At 52.1% G+C, this 17,903-nt stretch overlaps 1 protein-coding gene across 4 annotated transcripts in view; it reads right to left on the bottom strand.

Annotated features, from left to right (window-relative positions):
• The window catches only part of CASZ1 (castor zinc finger 1), a 150,295-nt gene that overhangs the window by 90,590 nt on the left and 41,802 nt on the right, over positions 1 to 17,903 (bottom strand). Inside the window, exon 3 of one of the 4 annotated variants that reach the window (XM_070511103.1) lies at positions 3,111 to 3,197. The exons of the other annotated variants lie outside the window; for them this stretch is intronic. The gene's annotated coding sequence lies outside the window, so the exon portion shown is untranslated. The remainder of the gene's footprint in view (positions 1 to 3,110; positions 3,198 to 17,903) is intronic. 4 annotated transcript variants of the gene reach the window in all.

The following is a 17,903-nucleotide window of genomic DNA, read 5'->3' as shown; positions in this document are numbered from 1 at the left end:
GGGGTTCCTGAGACCCTTTCATAATAATACTAAGATGCAATTTGCCTTTTTCACTGTGGTGACATTGGCAATGATGGTGCAAAAGCAACAGTGGGTAAAACTGCTGGCACCCTAGCACAAATCACAGCGGTGCCCTGGCAGTCACTGCGTTCTTTATTGCTGTGCACTTTCAGTTAAAAAAAAAAAAAAGCCATATTCACTTAAGAATGTCCTTGATGAAGCTATAAAAATTGTTAATTTTTATGAAATCTTGACCCTTGAGTATGTGTCTTTTAATGTTCTGAGGGATGGAAAGGGAAGCACTTCGGCTGCATCCCACAGTCCAGTGCTTGTCTCGAGGAGATATACTCGTGCGACTGAGCTTGAAAGCCGCTTTTTCATGGAACATCATTTTACTAGAAAAAGTGACTGACAGACAAAGTATCATTTTTCAGATTTGAGTATTTGGCAGACATTTTCTCAAAAGTGAACAAAGTAAGACTGTCACTTCCAGGGGGGGAAAAACTGACAATATTTGCTGCCAATGATAAAATCTGAGCTTTCAAGTGAAAATTAGACTTTCGGAAAAATATCTGCCACTGTGATTTTGACGTTGTCCTAAAACTTAACAACTTCTCTGACAAGCCTGGTGATGAGACTAATGAATATCCTCTTTTTAAATATTATGTCATGAGATGTGTCAACATTTGGAAAATCGGCATTCCTCAGTGAACCAGTATTTTCCAAATGACCCATGCTTGAAGTTACAAAATCATGCACGGGGCAATGATTCATTCAAAGTGCAAGACAGACCAGTGGGTTTTATCATAACAGAGTACACCAAGTTCACTGATGTGGTTTCAGATTCCACACTGCAGCTAACCTTTGAGAAACTACCACTGAGCGAGTTTTAGTGTAGTATCAAAGAAAGAGATCCACAATTATCTGTAAAGGCTACTAAAAGAGTCCTCCCTTTTCCAACTACACCTCTGTGGGAAGCTGGATTTTCTTCACAGACTAACCAAAACAATCTATCAGCAAGGACTGGAGGCAGAAGCCCTTAGGAGAGTCAGCTGTCCTTGTTAAGTCAGACATTAAAGAAACTGGCAAAAATGTAAAGCAATGCCACTCTTCTCACTAAAATTTTGTTTTGGGAAATATAGTTATTCTCATTAAAATATATTCTTAATGCTACCATGTAATGGATTTATCATTGTTATCTTTAAATGAATTAATATATTTTTTTATTTCTCTGCTTTAATTTTCATTTGGTAAATATCGATAGATATAACCCACATAACCCAAAGCTCTTTGGGATCCTTAGTACTTTTTAAGAGTGTAAAGGGGTGCCAGGGACAACAGTTTGAGAACCACCAAGGACAGCAGGAACAGAGAGAAAGAGGGCAGAGAATATGTATTATCAGGCTTTGTGGAGCAGGGCTCTGGCAGGGACAATTCTCTGCCCCCACAGTTGGTCTTAGACTTGGTGAGGGCCTGTCTGACCAGCACTGCCAGGGCATTTGAGGAGAATTACACACCACATCCTATGGTGAGAGAGACAACTGTGGGCAGGACGGTGACCTGGGGCATGCAAAGGCTAAGGCAGGATGAGACGGTACTGGCAAGTATTAAAAGAACCCCCCAGGGGCCCTGAGTGAGCAGAGGGAGAGTGAGAGGAGGCAGCCACTTCCACCCATGGCTTGAGCAAGGTCTGACCCTGTGGGGTGCCAGCTGGAGGATGCAGGCGAGGTAACATGGCCCTGGGCCCCACTGCCCCATCAGAATGTAAAGAGAAGCTGGTGGAGGGGATGCCCAAGAATTTAGAGCAGAAGAGGGATTCTTGCCACCAGTATGCAATTCACAGGATGCCCTGGGCCCCTTCCCAGGGACGTGTTAATTATCTTCCCCCACTGGTCCCCATGGGTAACCAAGCTGGAAATGAGCAGAGGCAGGTTCCAGCTTACTTTGCTCTGCTCTGCCTGGGAAAACCAATGGTCCTCAGCCCCACCTTGGCTCCAGTGAAGAGATGTGGAATTTTCCAGGAAAACTTCAAAATCGTCACTGAGAGGCGAAGACATTTGAAAACTGATCTTGAAGAGGACAAAGAAAAGAAGGGGCAGGCCAAGTTTCCCAGCCTACAACGGCAGGGGCCTGGGGATGTGAAAGCTGAAGCCACATGTTTCCATTTCACACACAAAGTCCCCAGCATAGCACCCACAATTGACCTGGGGCCCCGGGTCATCCCCCCTTCCTGGGATTTGAAACTCAGGGACTCACAGGCCCTGTGGCTTCTGCTGAGCGTGGCATCTAAGAGGGAGTCTCTGGATGACCAAGCAGCCAACGTCTATGTCCAGAGCCCCTGACTCCTGATACCCCGAGTGGAGGCGCTGGGGGCAGCACCCTACCAGACACACCTGCATGTCCATCTATCCCACAGACTGCACCGGGAGCTGGCTTTGTTCCAGGCACCATGGTACATGCCAGGGATCCATCAGGGACAATGGCAGAAAGCCCTCTGCACAGTCTCTGCTCTGAGAGAAGTAACCCGGCAGCTGCAACTCAGTGGGACAGGCATTCCGACTGGGAAGCCATGAGAACACAGGGAGAAAACCCTCACTTAGTCTCTGGCAAGCTGGGAAGGCTTTTGGGAAGAGGTGGCATCTAGAGGACCTGCTCAGATGAGACAGGACAGTGTAGGCAGTAAGAGCCTGGGCTCCAGGGACAGACTTGGGTTTCAATCTTACTTCTTAGCTCTGGGATCCGAAGCCTTGATTCCCTCCTCTATAAATCAGACATGATGTTAGTACCTGCCTCCTAGGGTTGCTGAGGATTAAGTGAAATAACGCAGGTAAAGACCATGACACGAAGCTTGACACATACTGAGCACTCAATAAACGTTAACTGTCATATTTTGAACTGTGCAAGTCCCCATTCTTACCCCCAACAGGTCCACTCTGGTCAGACTCCCTCAGACCAGGCAGAGCTGCCAGCCCAAAGCAGGAGCACTGAGAGACCCCTGACCCTATCAGCCTCAGCCCCAACCCTCTCCACACACCAGGCACATACAGCTGGAAGGGGAGAACCCCAGGGCCCGGTCCAGCAGATGACAGGCAGAGGTGGTGGCTGCCTACCTCTCCTGGGCCCGTGGAGTGTTGAGCACGACTCAGTGCTGATCTCGAGGAGTATATCTTCCAGCACGGAAACTCCAAGTCACCTGCCTGGGAAGAAGCAGGGAAAAAAATCCCATGACCATGCCCTCCCCTAGAAAAAAAAAATTCTAGGAAACAAAATACAACGACATCTTTTTATTTTGTTTTTTTCGGTAATTATACTAAAGATGAAAAACTCATAATAAACATCTCCCAGTCCCCACCTGCTAACAGTAATTATAATAGACTCAACAATAAATGGTAAAGCAGGGCAGAGCTGCATCTCGGGAATTCTCTAGGGCATGTGGATTAGCTCGGAAAGCCTGAATGATTAAAATACACTAATTAAAATTTTGTGTTCCTTGGTAACTCGTCTGCCTGGGCCCCTGGTGTTGGCAAAATGGGAATTAACGTGACAAAAGCAACACAGAGGGTTTTTGTTTTAAATAAAGAAAAAAAGAGAGAGAGAGAGGAGAAGAGAAGATCTATATAAACAAGTTAGACACCAGGAGAAAAGAAAGATGAGGTGTTTTTCTCTCTCTTTCTAACTGGATCACCAAAATGTTTGGGATGGGAAAGTATAAGGGAAAGGGGCCAGGCCCTGGAGGGGAGTCCCTTTGCCCACCCCGGGGTCTCACGTGGGGCACGGGGAGCAAGTGTCCAGGGGTCACTGTTTAAAAATAATTACTGGAGAGAGGAGGGTGGGAGGGAGAGAAGTGGGGGCAGCAGGCGCCCACCCAGTCCGGCTTTCCAACGGCATTCCTCTAGGGCAGGCCACATACCCCCAACTCCCCGCCCCACAGCCGACGGGACCCTGGGAGGACGCAAGGGAGCTTCTACCCCATTGCAGTTGCACAAAAGAAATTGAACACTTTTGAGTTGCCCTTAGCAACCTAATTGCATCAGTACATTGCACACAGGAGCCAAAGTAACTGAATTTTGATGAAAAGACGGCGGTAATTTACGGCATCACAAAATTAGTTGTCATGGCGACGGGTTAATTACATCTCAAATTAACAATGCAAGTGTGGTGAAATTAAATATAAATCATATTTTCTGCATAAATTATAGGGGTTGATTAGACCGGGGCTCTGGGAGAGGGAAAGGTTGAGCCGCCACGGGCCCCAAGCTGCATTCTGAGCTGACGAGAGAGGCGCCTGCAAATGCGGGCGCGGATGGGGAGCTCTTGGAGGGGATGGGGGACCGGTGGAGTCAGGCGCCAGGGCTGCCGGGGCTGCCTCCCTCTGCTCCCGCTGCCACTCGCAGGCTCAGCTGGCTCCACACAGCGCCGGGGCTGTCCCCAAAGTTTGCTTCTGTGTGGATCAAACTTTGGCGGGGAGGAGGAGGGTGGGCAAGAAGGAGGGACGGCTGGCGGCTGGCGCTTCTCAGCTGAGTGCCAGGGACAGAAGTTCTACCTTCACCCATCCCCAACGACTGCTGGTTTCTGTGCCCCGAGCCCTCAGAGAACACGCCACAGATGGCCAGCTTAACCTCGTTCTCTTCAGTTAAATGGGGTCAAATGGTTTCCGAGTCACAGGCATCTGCCTACCAGGGGACAGGCCCTGTGCCACCTGGCAGGCAAACAGCTCATGGCCAGGGCTGTACCAAGTGGGCGGCGTACGTTGTAGATGCCCATGGTATCCAGAGGTAGCAGCTTATGACCACTGGCAGTGGCAGGCACATCTGGCTGAAGAATGTGCTTTTCCAGCCGGCTCTGGTCAAGCAACTATACTATCAATGCTACTCCCTCCTGATCAGGGTCAGGGCAGTTTGACCCTGCCCTCCGTGAATGGCGGAAGACCTGCAGAGTTAAAGGCAGAAGAGACCCCAAAGAACACTATGTCCAAGCCCTCCAGGGGCTCTGCCTAGCAGTATACTGCGCAAGCCATGGGAATACTAAAGGAGGCACTGCTGGCAAGTGGAAGGTGCCCCAAATTTGCATGCCCCAGTCCCACCCACCTGTTGCTGACGGCAGCATTGCTAGGCCCTGCCACCGAGCACTAGAGGACCAAGTTCAGCTCAGTCTCTGAGAAGCCCCAGGCAGCAGCTTCACCAGAATGCTCAGTCAATAGATGCTTTAGAATTGTGCCTCTCTCTCCCTGCTCCTGGCCCTGTTTCTAGGTTCTGGAGAACACAAAGTAGAACTCTGTGCTCACAGATGAAAACCCCATTTACTACCTGGACAAAGGTATCACGAGACAATAAACCAGGAGTTCCAAACTTTAGTGAGCAGCGAAATCACCAGAGAAGCTCATTAAACCTGTGGAATCCTCAGGGCCCTGCTTCAGAGATTCTGATCCCGGATATGGAGGGAGCCAGAATCTGCATTTTTAACCTGCTCCCCTGGGAATCTGATGCAGGCAGCCCCAGGTCCACACTTAAGAATCACTGGCAACACCGTTATTAATCCCATTTTGCAGATGAGGAAGCTGAGTATTGGAGAGGTTGTCGCTTTTTTTTTTTTTAAGATTTTATTTTTCCTTTTTCTCCCCAAAGCCCCCTGGTACATAATTGTATATTTCAGTTGTGGGTCCTTCTAGTTGTGGCATGTGGGACGCCGCCTCAACATGGCCTGACGAGTGGTGCCATGCCCACACCCAGGATCCGAAGCGGCGAAACCCTGGGCCGCTGAAGCAGAGTGTGCGCGAACTTAACCACTGGGCCATGGGGCCAGCCCCAGGTTAAGTCACTTTTGAAGACAGGACGAGCTGAGATTTGAAGCCACCTCTGAGTTGTTACCCATCACATGCAATGTCCCTCTCTCAAGTCTGTGTCAGGCACCACGCCAGGCCACTTGGGAAATACAGGGACCAATGAACCACAAGCTTGTCCTTGAGGAGTACACGATCTAGTGAGGACACAGAGGGTCAAACAAACAGCCACAGCCCAACATGTCCAATCCATCATGAAGGGACAGGGACATGGGAGCAAGTGAGGGGACAAAGGGAAGTCAGGAACCAACATGCTCTGAGTCAGCCAGCCCAGGGTAGGAGGCGCTCCCTCTGGGTCCCTGGGCTGGGCTGAGCGCCCAGGGGGCTGTGCTGCACTTCACGTGGCCCAGGTGGGAGGAATTTCCTGAAAGGCTTCTGCAGAGAGATGGGGTGAAGGAAGGAAGAGAAGGCCCTTGGCGGTCCCCCTGACCACGGATGTGCATGTGCAGCTCATGAATATTTCAGTGGCCATTTATTTATCCCTGCACCATCCAGCTGCTGGGGCCACAGACCCAAGGTGGATAAATATAGCCATGGGGCGATCAATGAGGCATCCGCTCCCCCCGCCCAGCCACATCCATTAGGCCCCTCGTTCCCACAACCTGCTGGCTGGGCACCTTGTCCTGCTCAATTGGTTTCCGATTTTCATTAGCGGTGGAGGCACAGCCTCACTCCAAGCCTGGGCGTTCCCCTCACCCTCCTGGGCCCTCCCACCTCAGGCTGGGCATGGAGCCCGAGGCTGCCGTCAGCCTGGAGGGCCTTTCAGAGAGCCCAGCCCACCAGAGCGGTGAAGCAGGGAGGTGCAGCGCTCAGTGGCCAGACCTCACTTCCCGGGCTGGCCCCTGTGCAATGCAGAGGGCGGCGGGCTTTCCCTAGGACTCTGCCACCCACGCCAGGGCCAGTCAGCAAGCTCAGTCTAGTTACAGAAAACTAGAGCTCTGCTCGTCCTGAAATTTCTGGGAGGGTTTCTACTTCCTACACCTGGAGGAAGAGTGTCTAAGGGGGAGTTCTGTGGCTGCAGGGCTGGGGTTCCTTGGGCTGTCACAAGGGGACCCGTGGCTCCATCAGCCTCTGCTATTCCCCTGGGCTAGAAGTTGCACACAGGCCACCCTGTCCTCCTGTCCTCCAGGCCAGGGCTGCATCCAACCTACCATCCAAAGGAACAAGAAGGGGCTGTCGTGCTCTCCCTGAGAGCCTCAGATCAGATCAGAAGGCGCTCGCCAACTCCTGGCCCCTGTCCTCGTGCCAGGCTGAGTATATCTCAAGTCGGCTGGGACTCAGCACCTGGGGGCACTGTGTCCAGCCAGGCAGTGACTCCAGGGGCAGTCTTAGCCCTGACAGGAGGCTTGTTCATTCAACAGTTACTGAACACTACGAGGTGCCATTGTCCTGGGGGTACAGCTATGAACAAGACAGACCCAAATCCCTGCATTCATGGGCCCTAGCCTTGGGGGCGGGGTGGGAACAGCGAATAATCAAGTAAACAAACAAATCATGAGTTCTAGAGAACAATAAAACAAGGAATGTAATGGAGAATGACAGAAGAGAGAGGTGGGGCTACTTTAGCTGCGTCTGAGAAGGTGACACTTAAACCAGAGACCTGAATGATAAAAGGGAACACAGCAACCTGGGCCTTCAAGATTGAGGAAAGCGGAGAAAGTCTCAGTCCCAAGGAGCTGACAGAGTGGAAGATGCCAGAAGGAACACCCCACCCACCCCCTTCTTGGGTGCCAGGTGGCTGAAGGCTCAGGCCAGTGACTGGCAGGACAGGTGCCCCTCCACAGGCTTGCAGACCATCAAAATGGCCTGGGGAGGGGAAGGAAGAGCAGAGCAGAGAGGGGGAAGGACAATGACTGGCAGAGGATCAGAGCATAAGGCCACTTGCCTGGTAGCTGTGATCACAGGCCCCTCCTCCAGAGCCAGGCCAGGATGGAAGGGAGCCCAGCAGGCCCGCGTGGGGTCCTGCCTGCACTGGGAGGCTGCAAGGCATGGGATGACCAAGGGCCAGGGCTATCTCCAGCCCCTTGACTCCACCCTGAGCCAGCTCCCCAGATGGAGGACCCTCACGCTCTGGTCTACCCACAGCAAGGACACAAAGCGTGGGGTGGGAGGTGAGAGGAAAAGATGGAGCATAAATCCCAGAGGGAGAGGGAGAGAGAGGCAGGCCTGCGCCTTTAAAAGAATTTTCATTTAAAGGCTCTTCTCTCTTCCACCATTTCAGTGATCTATATGCAAATATGCTAATGAATGCAAATTAAGACACCACTTTTAGTCCCAATTTAATAGAAAGCATTAAAATACCATTTTTTTTTCCAAAAAACTCCATATGCATGAAGGAAGGATTTTTTTTTTTTTTTACTTTTCGCTAAAGTCACATTCCGACAGCAATTTTACGCTGTCAAAATGTTCTCAACAAGGAGAGATTTGACTGGCTTCTCCGAGAGCCAGTCATAGAAAGCTTGGGCTCTGCTTCTTGTTGAGTTTTTCTTTTAATTTGGCAGTGGTGGGAAGAAAGAAAGAAAGGAAAAAACAACAAAAAACAAGACACCCAAGAGTCTTTTGAAGGGTACCTTCTATTTTTAGGCCAGGGTCCAATTCCCCTCTGTGAAAAGTGTGTTAAACCTATAGCTGGCGATGATGCATAGGTGCACTCTGGTTGTGCTGTGGGTCACTCCTGCTGTCTGGGTCAGGTGCAGATAAAGCTTGCGGGTACCACTTTGTGTGTGCCACTTGGCGGGAACATCCTCCCAGGAGCCCCGAACTGCCAGCGCTTGCCCACCACAAACACCTCAGGAGGGCAGTGCCCTTGGTGAGGACGGAGGAGGACACCCGAGTAGGGGAGGAGTGTGGGGGTGTGGCATGCACTGGTGCCACCACTCCGCAGACCCAGCTGCACATCAAGGGCTGTCTATTTTCACTCCATTCGCTGCTCTGTAATTACACTCGGCTGCTCCCACTTGGGCTAACAGACCTCCCAGAGCCCCCACCCCCACCCCCACTAGGCCCATTTTCCTTCTCCCAGACTTGCTGGACACTTTTTCTTCCCATACACCCTTCAAGAGACTTCAAATCTTTGATCCGAAAGGCCTTTCTCAGAACAACGGTCCCCCAGCCCCTGAAGAGCTGCTGCCGTCCACCTCTCCCATCTCTCTGGGCCCAGTCTCTGGGGTTCCAGTTCCTGACCAGACCGCAATGACTCCAGCACATGCCTTTTGCTAACTCCTCCATTGTTCCCAGTGGCTTTTCCTTCCTGGCTGAAGTTAGTCAGGGCCCAACCTCCAGGGATCCGCAAGGTGCTCTGATCCCAGCTGGCTTCCTCCTAAAAGGGAGACAGTCCACCACTCAGGGGGAGAGGGGCAAAAGCGATTCTGCCACGTGGCTGGTGCCCTTCATGGGCAGGGTCTCAGTTCCATGTCACAGTGTCCTCGTTTTACAGTCAGAGTGAGCACCAACCGCCATCCTATGTAGAAGGGCGCCCCCCAGGCCGGCACCCACCTGGGAGCTTGTCATGCATTGGTCCATCTACTCTTCTCAGCGACCCTATAGCTTAAGACTTTCCAATTCCAAGTTACAAATATGGAAAAGAAAGGCTCAGAGAGGTGCGGCCACTTACCCAAAGTCTCAGAGAAACTACTGCCAAGCGGCAGAGTAAGGCCTCTGCATCTTTCACAGTCCCAGAACCGGATGGAAGGCAAGGGGCTGTGCTTCCCCCCACAGCTCTGCCCCGTCCCAGTTAGGGATCCCATCTGCCCTAGTCAGGGCTTCAGCTCCCCATCCGTATAATGGGAGAGGGAGGTCACAGTTAGCTATGGCTCCTTCTGGCTCCATCTGTCCCCAACTGTGTAACAGATGGAAGAGAAACAAGGGGAGGGCAGGGTGGGGGGGATCTCCCCAAGCCGGGCAGTAAGGCAGACTGCTCCCCAGGGCCGCCCCACACAGTGCTAGACGCCCTAAAGGCAGTCGGCCGGGAGGTCAAGCAGAGCTTGGGAAAGGGGGGAGAGGAGGGTCCAGAAGCGGGATGCAGAGGAAGAGAAATTGAAAACTGGGGGTAGGAAGTGCTTAACAAAATCAGAATAATACTTAGATTGGGCATTAAGGGCTAACGAGGGCAGAAGCCCCATTCCAGGGAACTGTTCAAAGAGAAAAAGGCAAAGAAAAGAAGAGAGAAGACCCACTGGCTGTGGTCCTGAGGCTGGGTGTGGATGAGGGCTGGGGTGTGTGGTGGACTCACGGTGCACAAGTTCCCCCACTGGTCTGGGGCCGGGAACCGGGCGTGGGGCGCAGGGAGGGGGCTTCACACACACATTTCTCCAGCGAAAATGAAAAGACGGGAGAGGAAAGCAGTGCGGGCTGGCGTGATGGGGCCCGTCTAGCAGAGTCCATGGAGGCAAAAAAGAGATTTAGATATTTACGGGAAATACATTTGTTGGTGCCAAACCCCTAGTTTTATTGTCAGTGAAAAAACAAACCCAACCACCGAAACTCGTCCTCAACTGAGAATCCACACGGAGGGAAACGATTTTCCCATCAAACCAGTTTTATTGGATATAAATATCTAATTATTCGTACCAGGCCCTGGAATGCCAGACATTTTGCAGCTTTTATAACATGTGTAGGAGTCTTTACAAACGACATATATATATATATAGTTATATATTAACAAACCTGATTTGAATTTCATCTGAATTATGTTTTGCTTAGTGGGCAGTTTTTTTACAAACCTGGAAAAGAACTAGAATGTTTTGGTGCTGCTCACACCTTTTCTCTGTGGCGGCATTTTCCGAGACCTAACGTGCCTGACCCAGAAAGCTCAGGGCAAAGGGACACCGTGCTACTTCGCTGTGACACATGTGCCCACCCCTCCCACGGCCACTCGGCGGTTCTGGAATGCACACTTGCTCCCAGCACTTTACAACCACAGGACCCATGGCTGCAAGTCAATCCCTCACACATGGCACAAACATGATGTCCCAAGCACACACAAGTATTGACTTTTCAAACATACAGCACACGATTACGCTTCACAGCAACCCCTGTGTCAGCTTTCCACAAACCATGGATGACGACACAGCTGGGCAGGGGGGCAGGAAGGCAGGCGGGGTAGGAGGAGAGAGGGGAAGTTGTCTTGTGGGGAATAATGTGGATCAGCCTGTCATCTGGAGACCCATCTTCATCTAGAATTAATGCACTAAAGTTCTTTTGTTTTTCCTCTAAATGGTTTTAAAGAGACAGTGAATTCTCGGGCCGGACACGGGGACTCGGTGTGCAGCTGGTCCATGCTCCGGAAAGTGAACAGGCAGCTGATTCTGGCCAGGCCCAAGTCCATTATCTTTCCATCCCTGCCCTGCCCCAACCTCCTGCTGCTGTGCTTTCTCTCAACTTGTCGCGGTAGAAAGAAAGTTAAAAATTGCTGGCTTTCACAGCTCCCAACAGAAAGGCTGTGTTATACAGAAGGGAAGAACTCAAAAGCCCTCGGCTGGGCAAGATGAGGGGCGGGAGAGGAAGAGGAGCTGGTGGACAAGGACTCGAAGACCTCTGAGTAAGCTGCCGGGGTCAGCGCCTGTCGGGGGAGCTGGCAGCAGCCCCCTGGAGGCATGCTAAGAGAGCATGCAGCGAGTACTGCAAAGACCAGTTTTCCCCAAACAGGAGTCTCCAAACCCTGAAGCGAAGAACAGAGGGGCAGAGGCTGGAAGAAAGGAGGAGTTTGAGCATGAATCAGAGAAATCCCGGGGACCCCGGGGGAAATCACGGTTGGGGGAAGCAGTCCCTTAAGGCCCCAAGGCCAAAGGAACCCCTCGAGTTTGAGGCATATTTGGAGAGACTCTAGCCAGAGGCTAGCTGTCCACACGGATGGCAAGAAGGAAACCAACCATGATTCCAAAAGCACCGCCTCTCAGACCCATGGATTCACAGGGAGAAAGCGAAATTAAGGAGAGCCCTGGGCCTCTGCCGAGAACCTTCTGAGAGTGCCCACACATCCTCCACTTAGAGACCCGTACTCAGGGGGATGGGCTGGGGGCCAGGGGAGCCGAGAACAAACAGCAGCAACAGGAACAGAGTTGAGCCATTTCAATTATTCATATGCCAGATGGATTCTTTTCCTGCCTTTTTTTTTCTATAAAAATAAGGAGGGAGGGAGTGGGTCTTACAACAGTCTCCAAAATGGGGGGAGGAAGGGGAAAGGGAAGAAAAAATAGAAATCAAGCCCTCCATTCGTACCCATCCCCTGCCCTGGAGACCCCAGATCTCCTGACAGGAAGGCAGGAGGGTCAGAATGCCCTCTGTCGGGCAGGGACCAGGGGCATCATTTAGGTTCTCTGTGAGCAGAGAGCAAGATGCAAGGAAAATTGTTGAAGAAAGGGAGTGTGTGAGAGAGAAAGAGCAGCACTGAGCACGGGGTGGAGGGGGGAGGCAGGCAGAAGAGGGTTCCGACCTTCTGTGAAGGATATAAAAAATCCAGCCGCCTCAGGGGACACCCAACTATCTAGCATATTGCTGTTAAAATGTCTGCAAAATTTAATACACTTGGCATGCCATCTAATCAGTCCTTGGAAACTCAGGCACTCTCTCCCTCCCATAGTCAAACTGCCTCAGACCTTCCGCCTATGGGATTCCCAAAACTACCCCGTCCCCCGATTTTGGATAAAGTTGTACCCCCTCATGAAAATAGCTGCTGTGGCGTTTAGGACACATTTCACGCAGAAGCTTGTGCAAGGTCCAGAATCTAGGAAGCAGGTGGTACCATAGAGAGAACTGAGGATGGCTCCTGGGGCCAGGAGTTTGGTACCCAGACTTCTTTGGTTGGGGGGGTGGGGGTTGTTAGCAGAGGAGAGGAAGGGTGCCAGGGGCAGGCATGTACTAACAAGGGAACATGGTCCCAGATGGGCAGGCAAAGGCCTCTCTGTCCGGGGAAGCCAGCGAGAGCCATTCATCCCGACAGCTCTTATTTAAATAGCTGCCAGGCACACAGAGAGCTATGTCCTCACCAGAAGGCAAATACACACCAGTGGACACGTGGACACATAACCAACCATATGTTCTATCAACCCATCCATTACCGGGAAATTTCCATGAACCCCACAAGATTCCATAGCTTCTCCAAGTCCCCAACAACCAGCTAGGAGGTTTCCAGATTAGCCCAAGGAAAGGCCGCCTGACCTTCTACCCCAAGCATAGCAATCAGAGCCCAGCCTGACCTGGATATTTTGGCAGGTCATCACCTGCTTCTACTTGACAAATAGAGATGGCATAGAGCTCGTCAATGTGACTGAAAGGATCAATCCCCAAAAACCTTCACCCTCCACCCCAAGGAAAGAGAGTGATTACCAAGTCCTCTTTGTCCCTTTTTTTATTTCCTCACTTCTGACTGACCTAAAGTCTCAGGCAGCCTTAAAGAGGCCTGAAGGGCCCTAAGAGGCTCAGGAAACCCCAGAAAGCCCACACTGTGCTAAGGCACAGTGTTTCTCACAAGGCAGGGTCAGGCAGGACAGGCCAAGAATCGGGAGAAGCAAGAATCCCCTCCCTCTGCAGGAGAGAGCCACAGAAGCCAGGGACACAGAGCACAGGAGCCCCTATTTAACTGCCCTGCCCCTTGCCACACAGGTGGGAACAGAGGAAAAGAGGAGAAGAGGAATCAAGGAGTTGGTGGGCAAGGCCAGCCTCCTGTGCAGGAACCCACAGAGTCACACAGGGTCCCACGATAGAAGGGCACATGCTTTGTTCAATGCCCTGCTGTCGCTGTCATGAAATTCTTAATAATTTTAGAATAAGGGGCCCTGCATTTTCATTTTTCACTGGGCCCTGCAAATTATGTAGCTGGTCCTGGTGTGGGTTTTGGAAGATCAGACGACCCAGGTTTGAACCCCAAGGCTCTGTCCCCTATAAACCAAGTCACATCAGAAAAGCCACTAATTATCTCTGGCTGCAGGGAACCTCATCTATAAAGCAGAGTGATCACACTTGCTCTCAGGGTGGCCAGGAGAAGTGCGACGGGAAATCGGGGAAAGAGCTCTGGGAACACGATTACACGCTCCTATTCAAATGCCAGGTGTGTTGACCAAGAGGGGAAATGGAGGCCTGTTCATGTTGGTGGTGATTTCCTCCCACCCCAGGGATGACCTGCCCCCCTGTGGCAAGAGTTCTGCCTCCAGAGCAGTGCGGTGGGAAGCCTTGGGCATGCCCAGCATGGCTGGCCCCATTCACAGGTGAAGAAACTGGGGCAGAGTCAACAGATGACCTGCCTGTTGTCACAGAGCTGCCTGGGGGCAGAGCAAGGCTGAGGACACACTGTTCCTGCTGTCTAGGCTCAGCCTTGGCCACAGGACACTTGAGATGGGGACAATGAGAAGGAGGAGATGTAGCCAGGATTTGGAAAAGGGAGGAAGGAAAGGCCTTTTACACTCCATATCACACACATACACACATATACACGGCAAAATTAAAGCTGAGAACTTGGCCAAAAAGAAAAATCCTACCCCTCTTCCATCGAAACTTATTTTAGGGCAAGAGGTAATTGCCAAGGACCCAAATAAAAAGCCAACCACAGGCTGTAAACGGCTCCCAGTCTTTAATTAGACCCCAAGAAAAAATAGTGGCAGAAAGAAAATGAAAGTAGAATAAGGCTCCCCAAGGAGGGAATATGCATGTGACCCCTCCCCCCTTCCCAAGTCCAGTGGCTTCAGACAGAGATTACCTTTGCCTGTGGCAGGCATTTTCGTGCCCACTGAACAGGCTGGCACTGCCCATCGTGGGGGCAGGCACAGAGCCAAGATAACCCTTCACACCCAAGCGAGGGCTAGCTTTGGTCCTTGTCCTTCTCCCAGGGCCTCCCTATGCCCCAGTCCGTGGAGGCTGGCCTGATGTCAGGGTGCCACGGGGCCAAGGAGAGTATGAGCTATTTCTACCAGCCCTGGAGGCAAGGGAGCCAGGAAAGGAGAAGCTTTGGGTCTGGAGAGGCCTCTGACCCACTGAAAGATCTACCCATCAAGCCACAAGGCCTGGCTCCTTAGCCGCTGCTACCCACACAGCTCTTGTCCTACTCCCTGGAGCTGTCTTTGGGCTGTGACCCCCAGCTCCTTCTCCTGGGCCCATGTGGAGGTCGGTGGCTCTAAGATCCTGTGGCCAAAACACATGCCCCCAAAGCTTCACCCCACATGGTTCTCCTAACCAGGAATGCAATCTTAGAAACCCTTAGGGTGACAAGTAGTATGTGACAGAAACCCCCATTCGTTGCGCCATTCCACCAAGGTAAGGGAAACACACACAGACTCTTCACTCCAGGTGGCACCAGCCACCCCATGACCTGTTCCCAAGCCCCTGCCCAGCCTCTGGCCTTTGGCGAACAGTGGGGATGTTTGACTAAGGGTGGGGCTGGGAAGAAGACAGGAAGCTGTCCTTGAGAAGGTGGGGGTCTGCAGAGGGAGGGTGTCCATACTCTCACCTCTCATATAAACAGACGCAACCCAGTGGGCCAATCAAATTTCATGGGCAGGGGGGTCTCGCTAAGTGCCAAGACCAGCATGGACCACACGTGGCAGAAGCAATGGTCTCTGTTGATGTTAAAACAACAGCCAGGTCCCAATGGCAGAAGAGAGGCAACCCCCTGACATCGGAGGAAGAACCCAGGAGTAAAACACATCTTGGCCCACGTTAAGCGAGGAAGCAGAAGCTGCCATCCCAGTCCCCACCTTTGCAGAGCAACAGGATGGTGAGGTGGGCTCACGACCAAAGCCCTGTCCCTTACAAGTGGGCACATCCAAGTGAGGGAGAGGGAGACCCTGCCTCCCTGCAGCTGGCACCAAAGGCAGCAGGGACAACCATGCAGAAGACCCTGTCTTCTGCTTCCCCACAGCTGCTGGGACAAGAGTTGTCACATCTACACCTGGCTCCCCTTCCAGAATGGGCACTCACTGAGAGTGGGGTACGCTGTGCTCCCCTCTCAAGGGCTCTCCTCTGCCCCCACCCCGCCAAGCCTAGCATAGGAGGACGTGCTCCAGAAACCCACCCTCACCTGCTGCTGCAACTACTTCCCAGTGGAGCGGCAGGCCGGGCTCTGCCATACACACTGTATTCTTTATCATTTCCTTTCCTGTTTCTCAAACAGAATGTTAGCAACAGATGAGGAGCAGGCCTAAAAGCAACAAGGGCAGCAACTAGCCCTCATTCAGCATCTAAGGGTCCCGAGCCTTGTTGTGGACACTCTAGAGACCACATCCTGCAAAGAAGGTACTATTGTGCCCATTTTACAGAAGAGGACACTAAGGCTAAGTATGGTGAAGTGACGGCCACACCTCTATAAAACAGTGAGCCTGGCTGCAACTTGGGTTGGCCTGGTTGCTGGGTCCACTCCACTGTACCTTGCTCCCAATTGGTTCTCCGGTCTGCTCACTAGTTCTAGGCAGTGGCAGGCCTGGCTGGCCCCTCCCCCCTGGTTGCTCCTGTATTTGGTCCTCTGGTCCCTGATTTAATGCACATGCCTTGTGCACTCAAAGAGTAATGTAGGTGAAAAGCAGGACTCCATTCCTAGCCACCCACCATGCCCTGATGGCCAAGGCCTGTACGGCCAGAGCACATCAGAAGGTCTTCCCAGGAGGAGAAGGGAGTGTGAATCAAGCCTTCCGAGGTAGCCCCCATATCGCCATGTCAGTCGGGTGGGGCCTCCCTGCTGGCCCCCCTCCTGCTTGCTTTTCTCTGTGGGGGTGTCAGGCTTCCATCCAACAGGATGAGAACTGGAATTCCTCTCGGACAAGGAGCCCTATGGCCACTGCTTTCCAGCTTCCTTCCCAGCCTGGGAATGGGTTGGGAGAAGCAGTCCAGGCCCTGGCAGAGGCAGCAGGAGTCCTGCTAATTAATTGGCTCTCCGTCTTCCCCGAGTGCTCACCAGACACAACCAGATGGTCTCAGTGACATGCCCTCTACCCCCATCCTCCCTTGGAACCACACAGCATTGTCACCTTATGCTCCCCCTCCATTTTCCGCGTCTATATTGCAAAACCCCAAGAGAGTCCCTTCTCCCCCTGCAGCCAGGCCTGAGCCCAGACAGCCCCAAATGGACAGGGAGGATAATGAGAACTCTGGTTCAGGTTTGCAAGGATGAAAGTTCTAAGTGGGGCCAAAGTTTAGACAAGGCTCCAGTTTCTCTTCTTGCCCTCAGAAATTCAGCTAGGAAGCTAGGGTGGGGGAAAACTCCGGGCTGACTCTGTCCCTATTTCTTGGAAATGTTAAGAGATGGTCCTAGATCCAAGAAACACTAACATAAAACCCTAAATAATCAAGGCCTGGCTGGTCCTCCGACCCCAGGAGGGTACCACATAGAAGCTGCTCCAGCCAGAAGCAGAAGCTCGTTGGGGCCTCTGCAGCACCATGAACACTCCCAGTGGCTCTCTCTTGGCACCTCCATGTCCTAGGTGGGGTGGTGGCCTGCAAGGTGCATGGCTGTGCCCTCTGGGTGGCCAGCCTGTGTGGGCACACTCACCCAGGCAGCAGCATTGCATAACAAAGTGGCGGGGTCCCAAGGGCAGGGAGCTCCAGTTAAGGCTGGAGCCACAGCTGAGAGGCCCTGGCAGGTCTGAGGCCCAGGAGCCGGAAATGGCCCCGTCTGCAAGTGGTCCTGCTTTAGAGGAGGCTGCACAACACCCCAGCACTAACAGCTCTGTGATGCGGACTCCAGCTGGTGAACCTGCTTCACTTGTCTGGGCATCACTTTTCCCACTTATAAAATGAGCCTGAGCTGGACGATCCCTGGGGTCGCCAGGAGCATTCAAGGGCTGCTGTGGGTGGAGCAATCAGCAGAAGGCCCGCTCACAGTTAGCGCTCAGTAAACGTTAGCTGGGATTATAACTGTTGTTATCATTTTCATGAGCGTCTCTCTTTTTGATTCTGAATATTCTAGGAGCCTCCTTTCAGACAGAGCCACAAAGTAATGGGGAAGATCTGAGCTTATAAGCCTAGAAAAGCCACATTTCCTGAATTCTTTATGCTCAGAATCAAAACTAGTGAGGAGAGGATAATGAAGATTTGATTAAAAGCTGCAAGGGGTCTGGCCAGGTTTCATGAGCCTGAGTGG

This window comes from Equus asinus, chromosome 5 (assembly GCF_041296235.1).
Source record: "Equus asinus isolate D_3611 breed Donkey chromosome 5, EquAss-T2T_v2, whole genome shotgun sequence".
Classification (NCBI taxonomy): Eukaryota; Metazoa; Chordata; class Mammalia; order Perissodactyla; family Equidae; genus Equus; species Equus asinus.
Note: the sequence above shows the minus strand (reverse complement) of the source record. Positions and strands in the feature narration are given on the sequence as shown.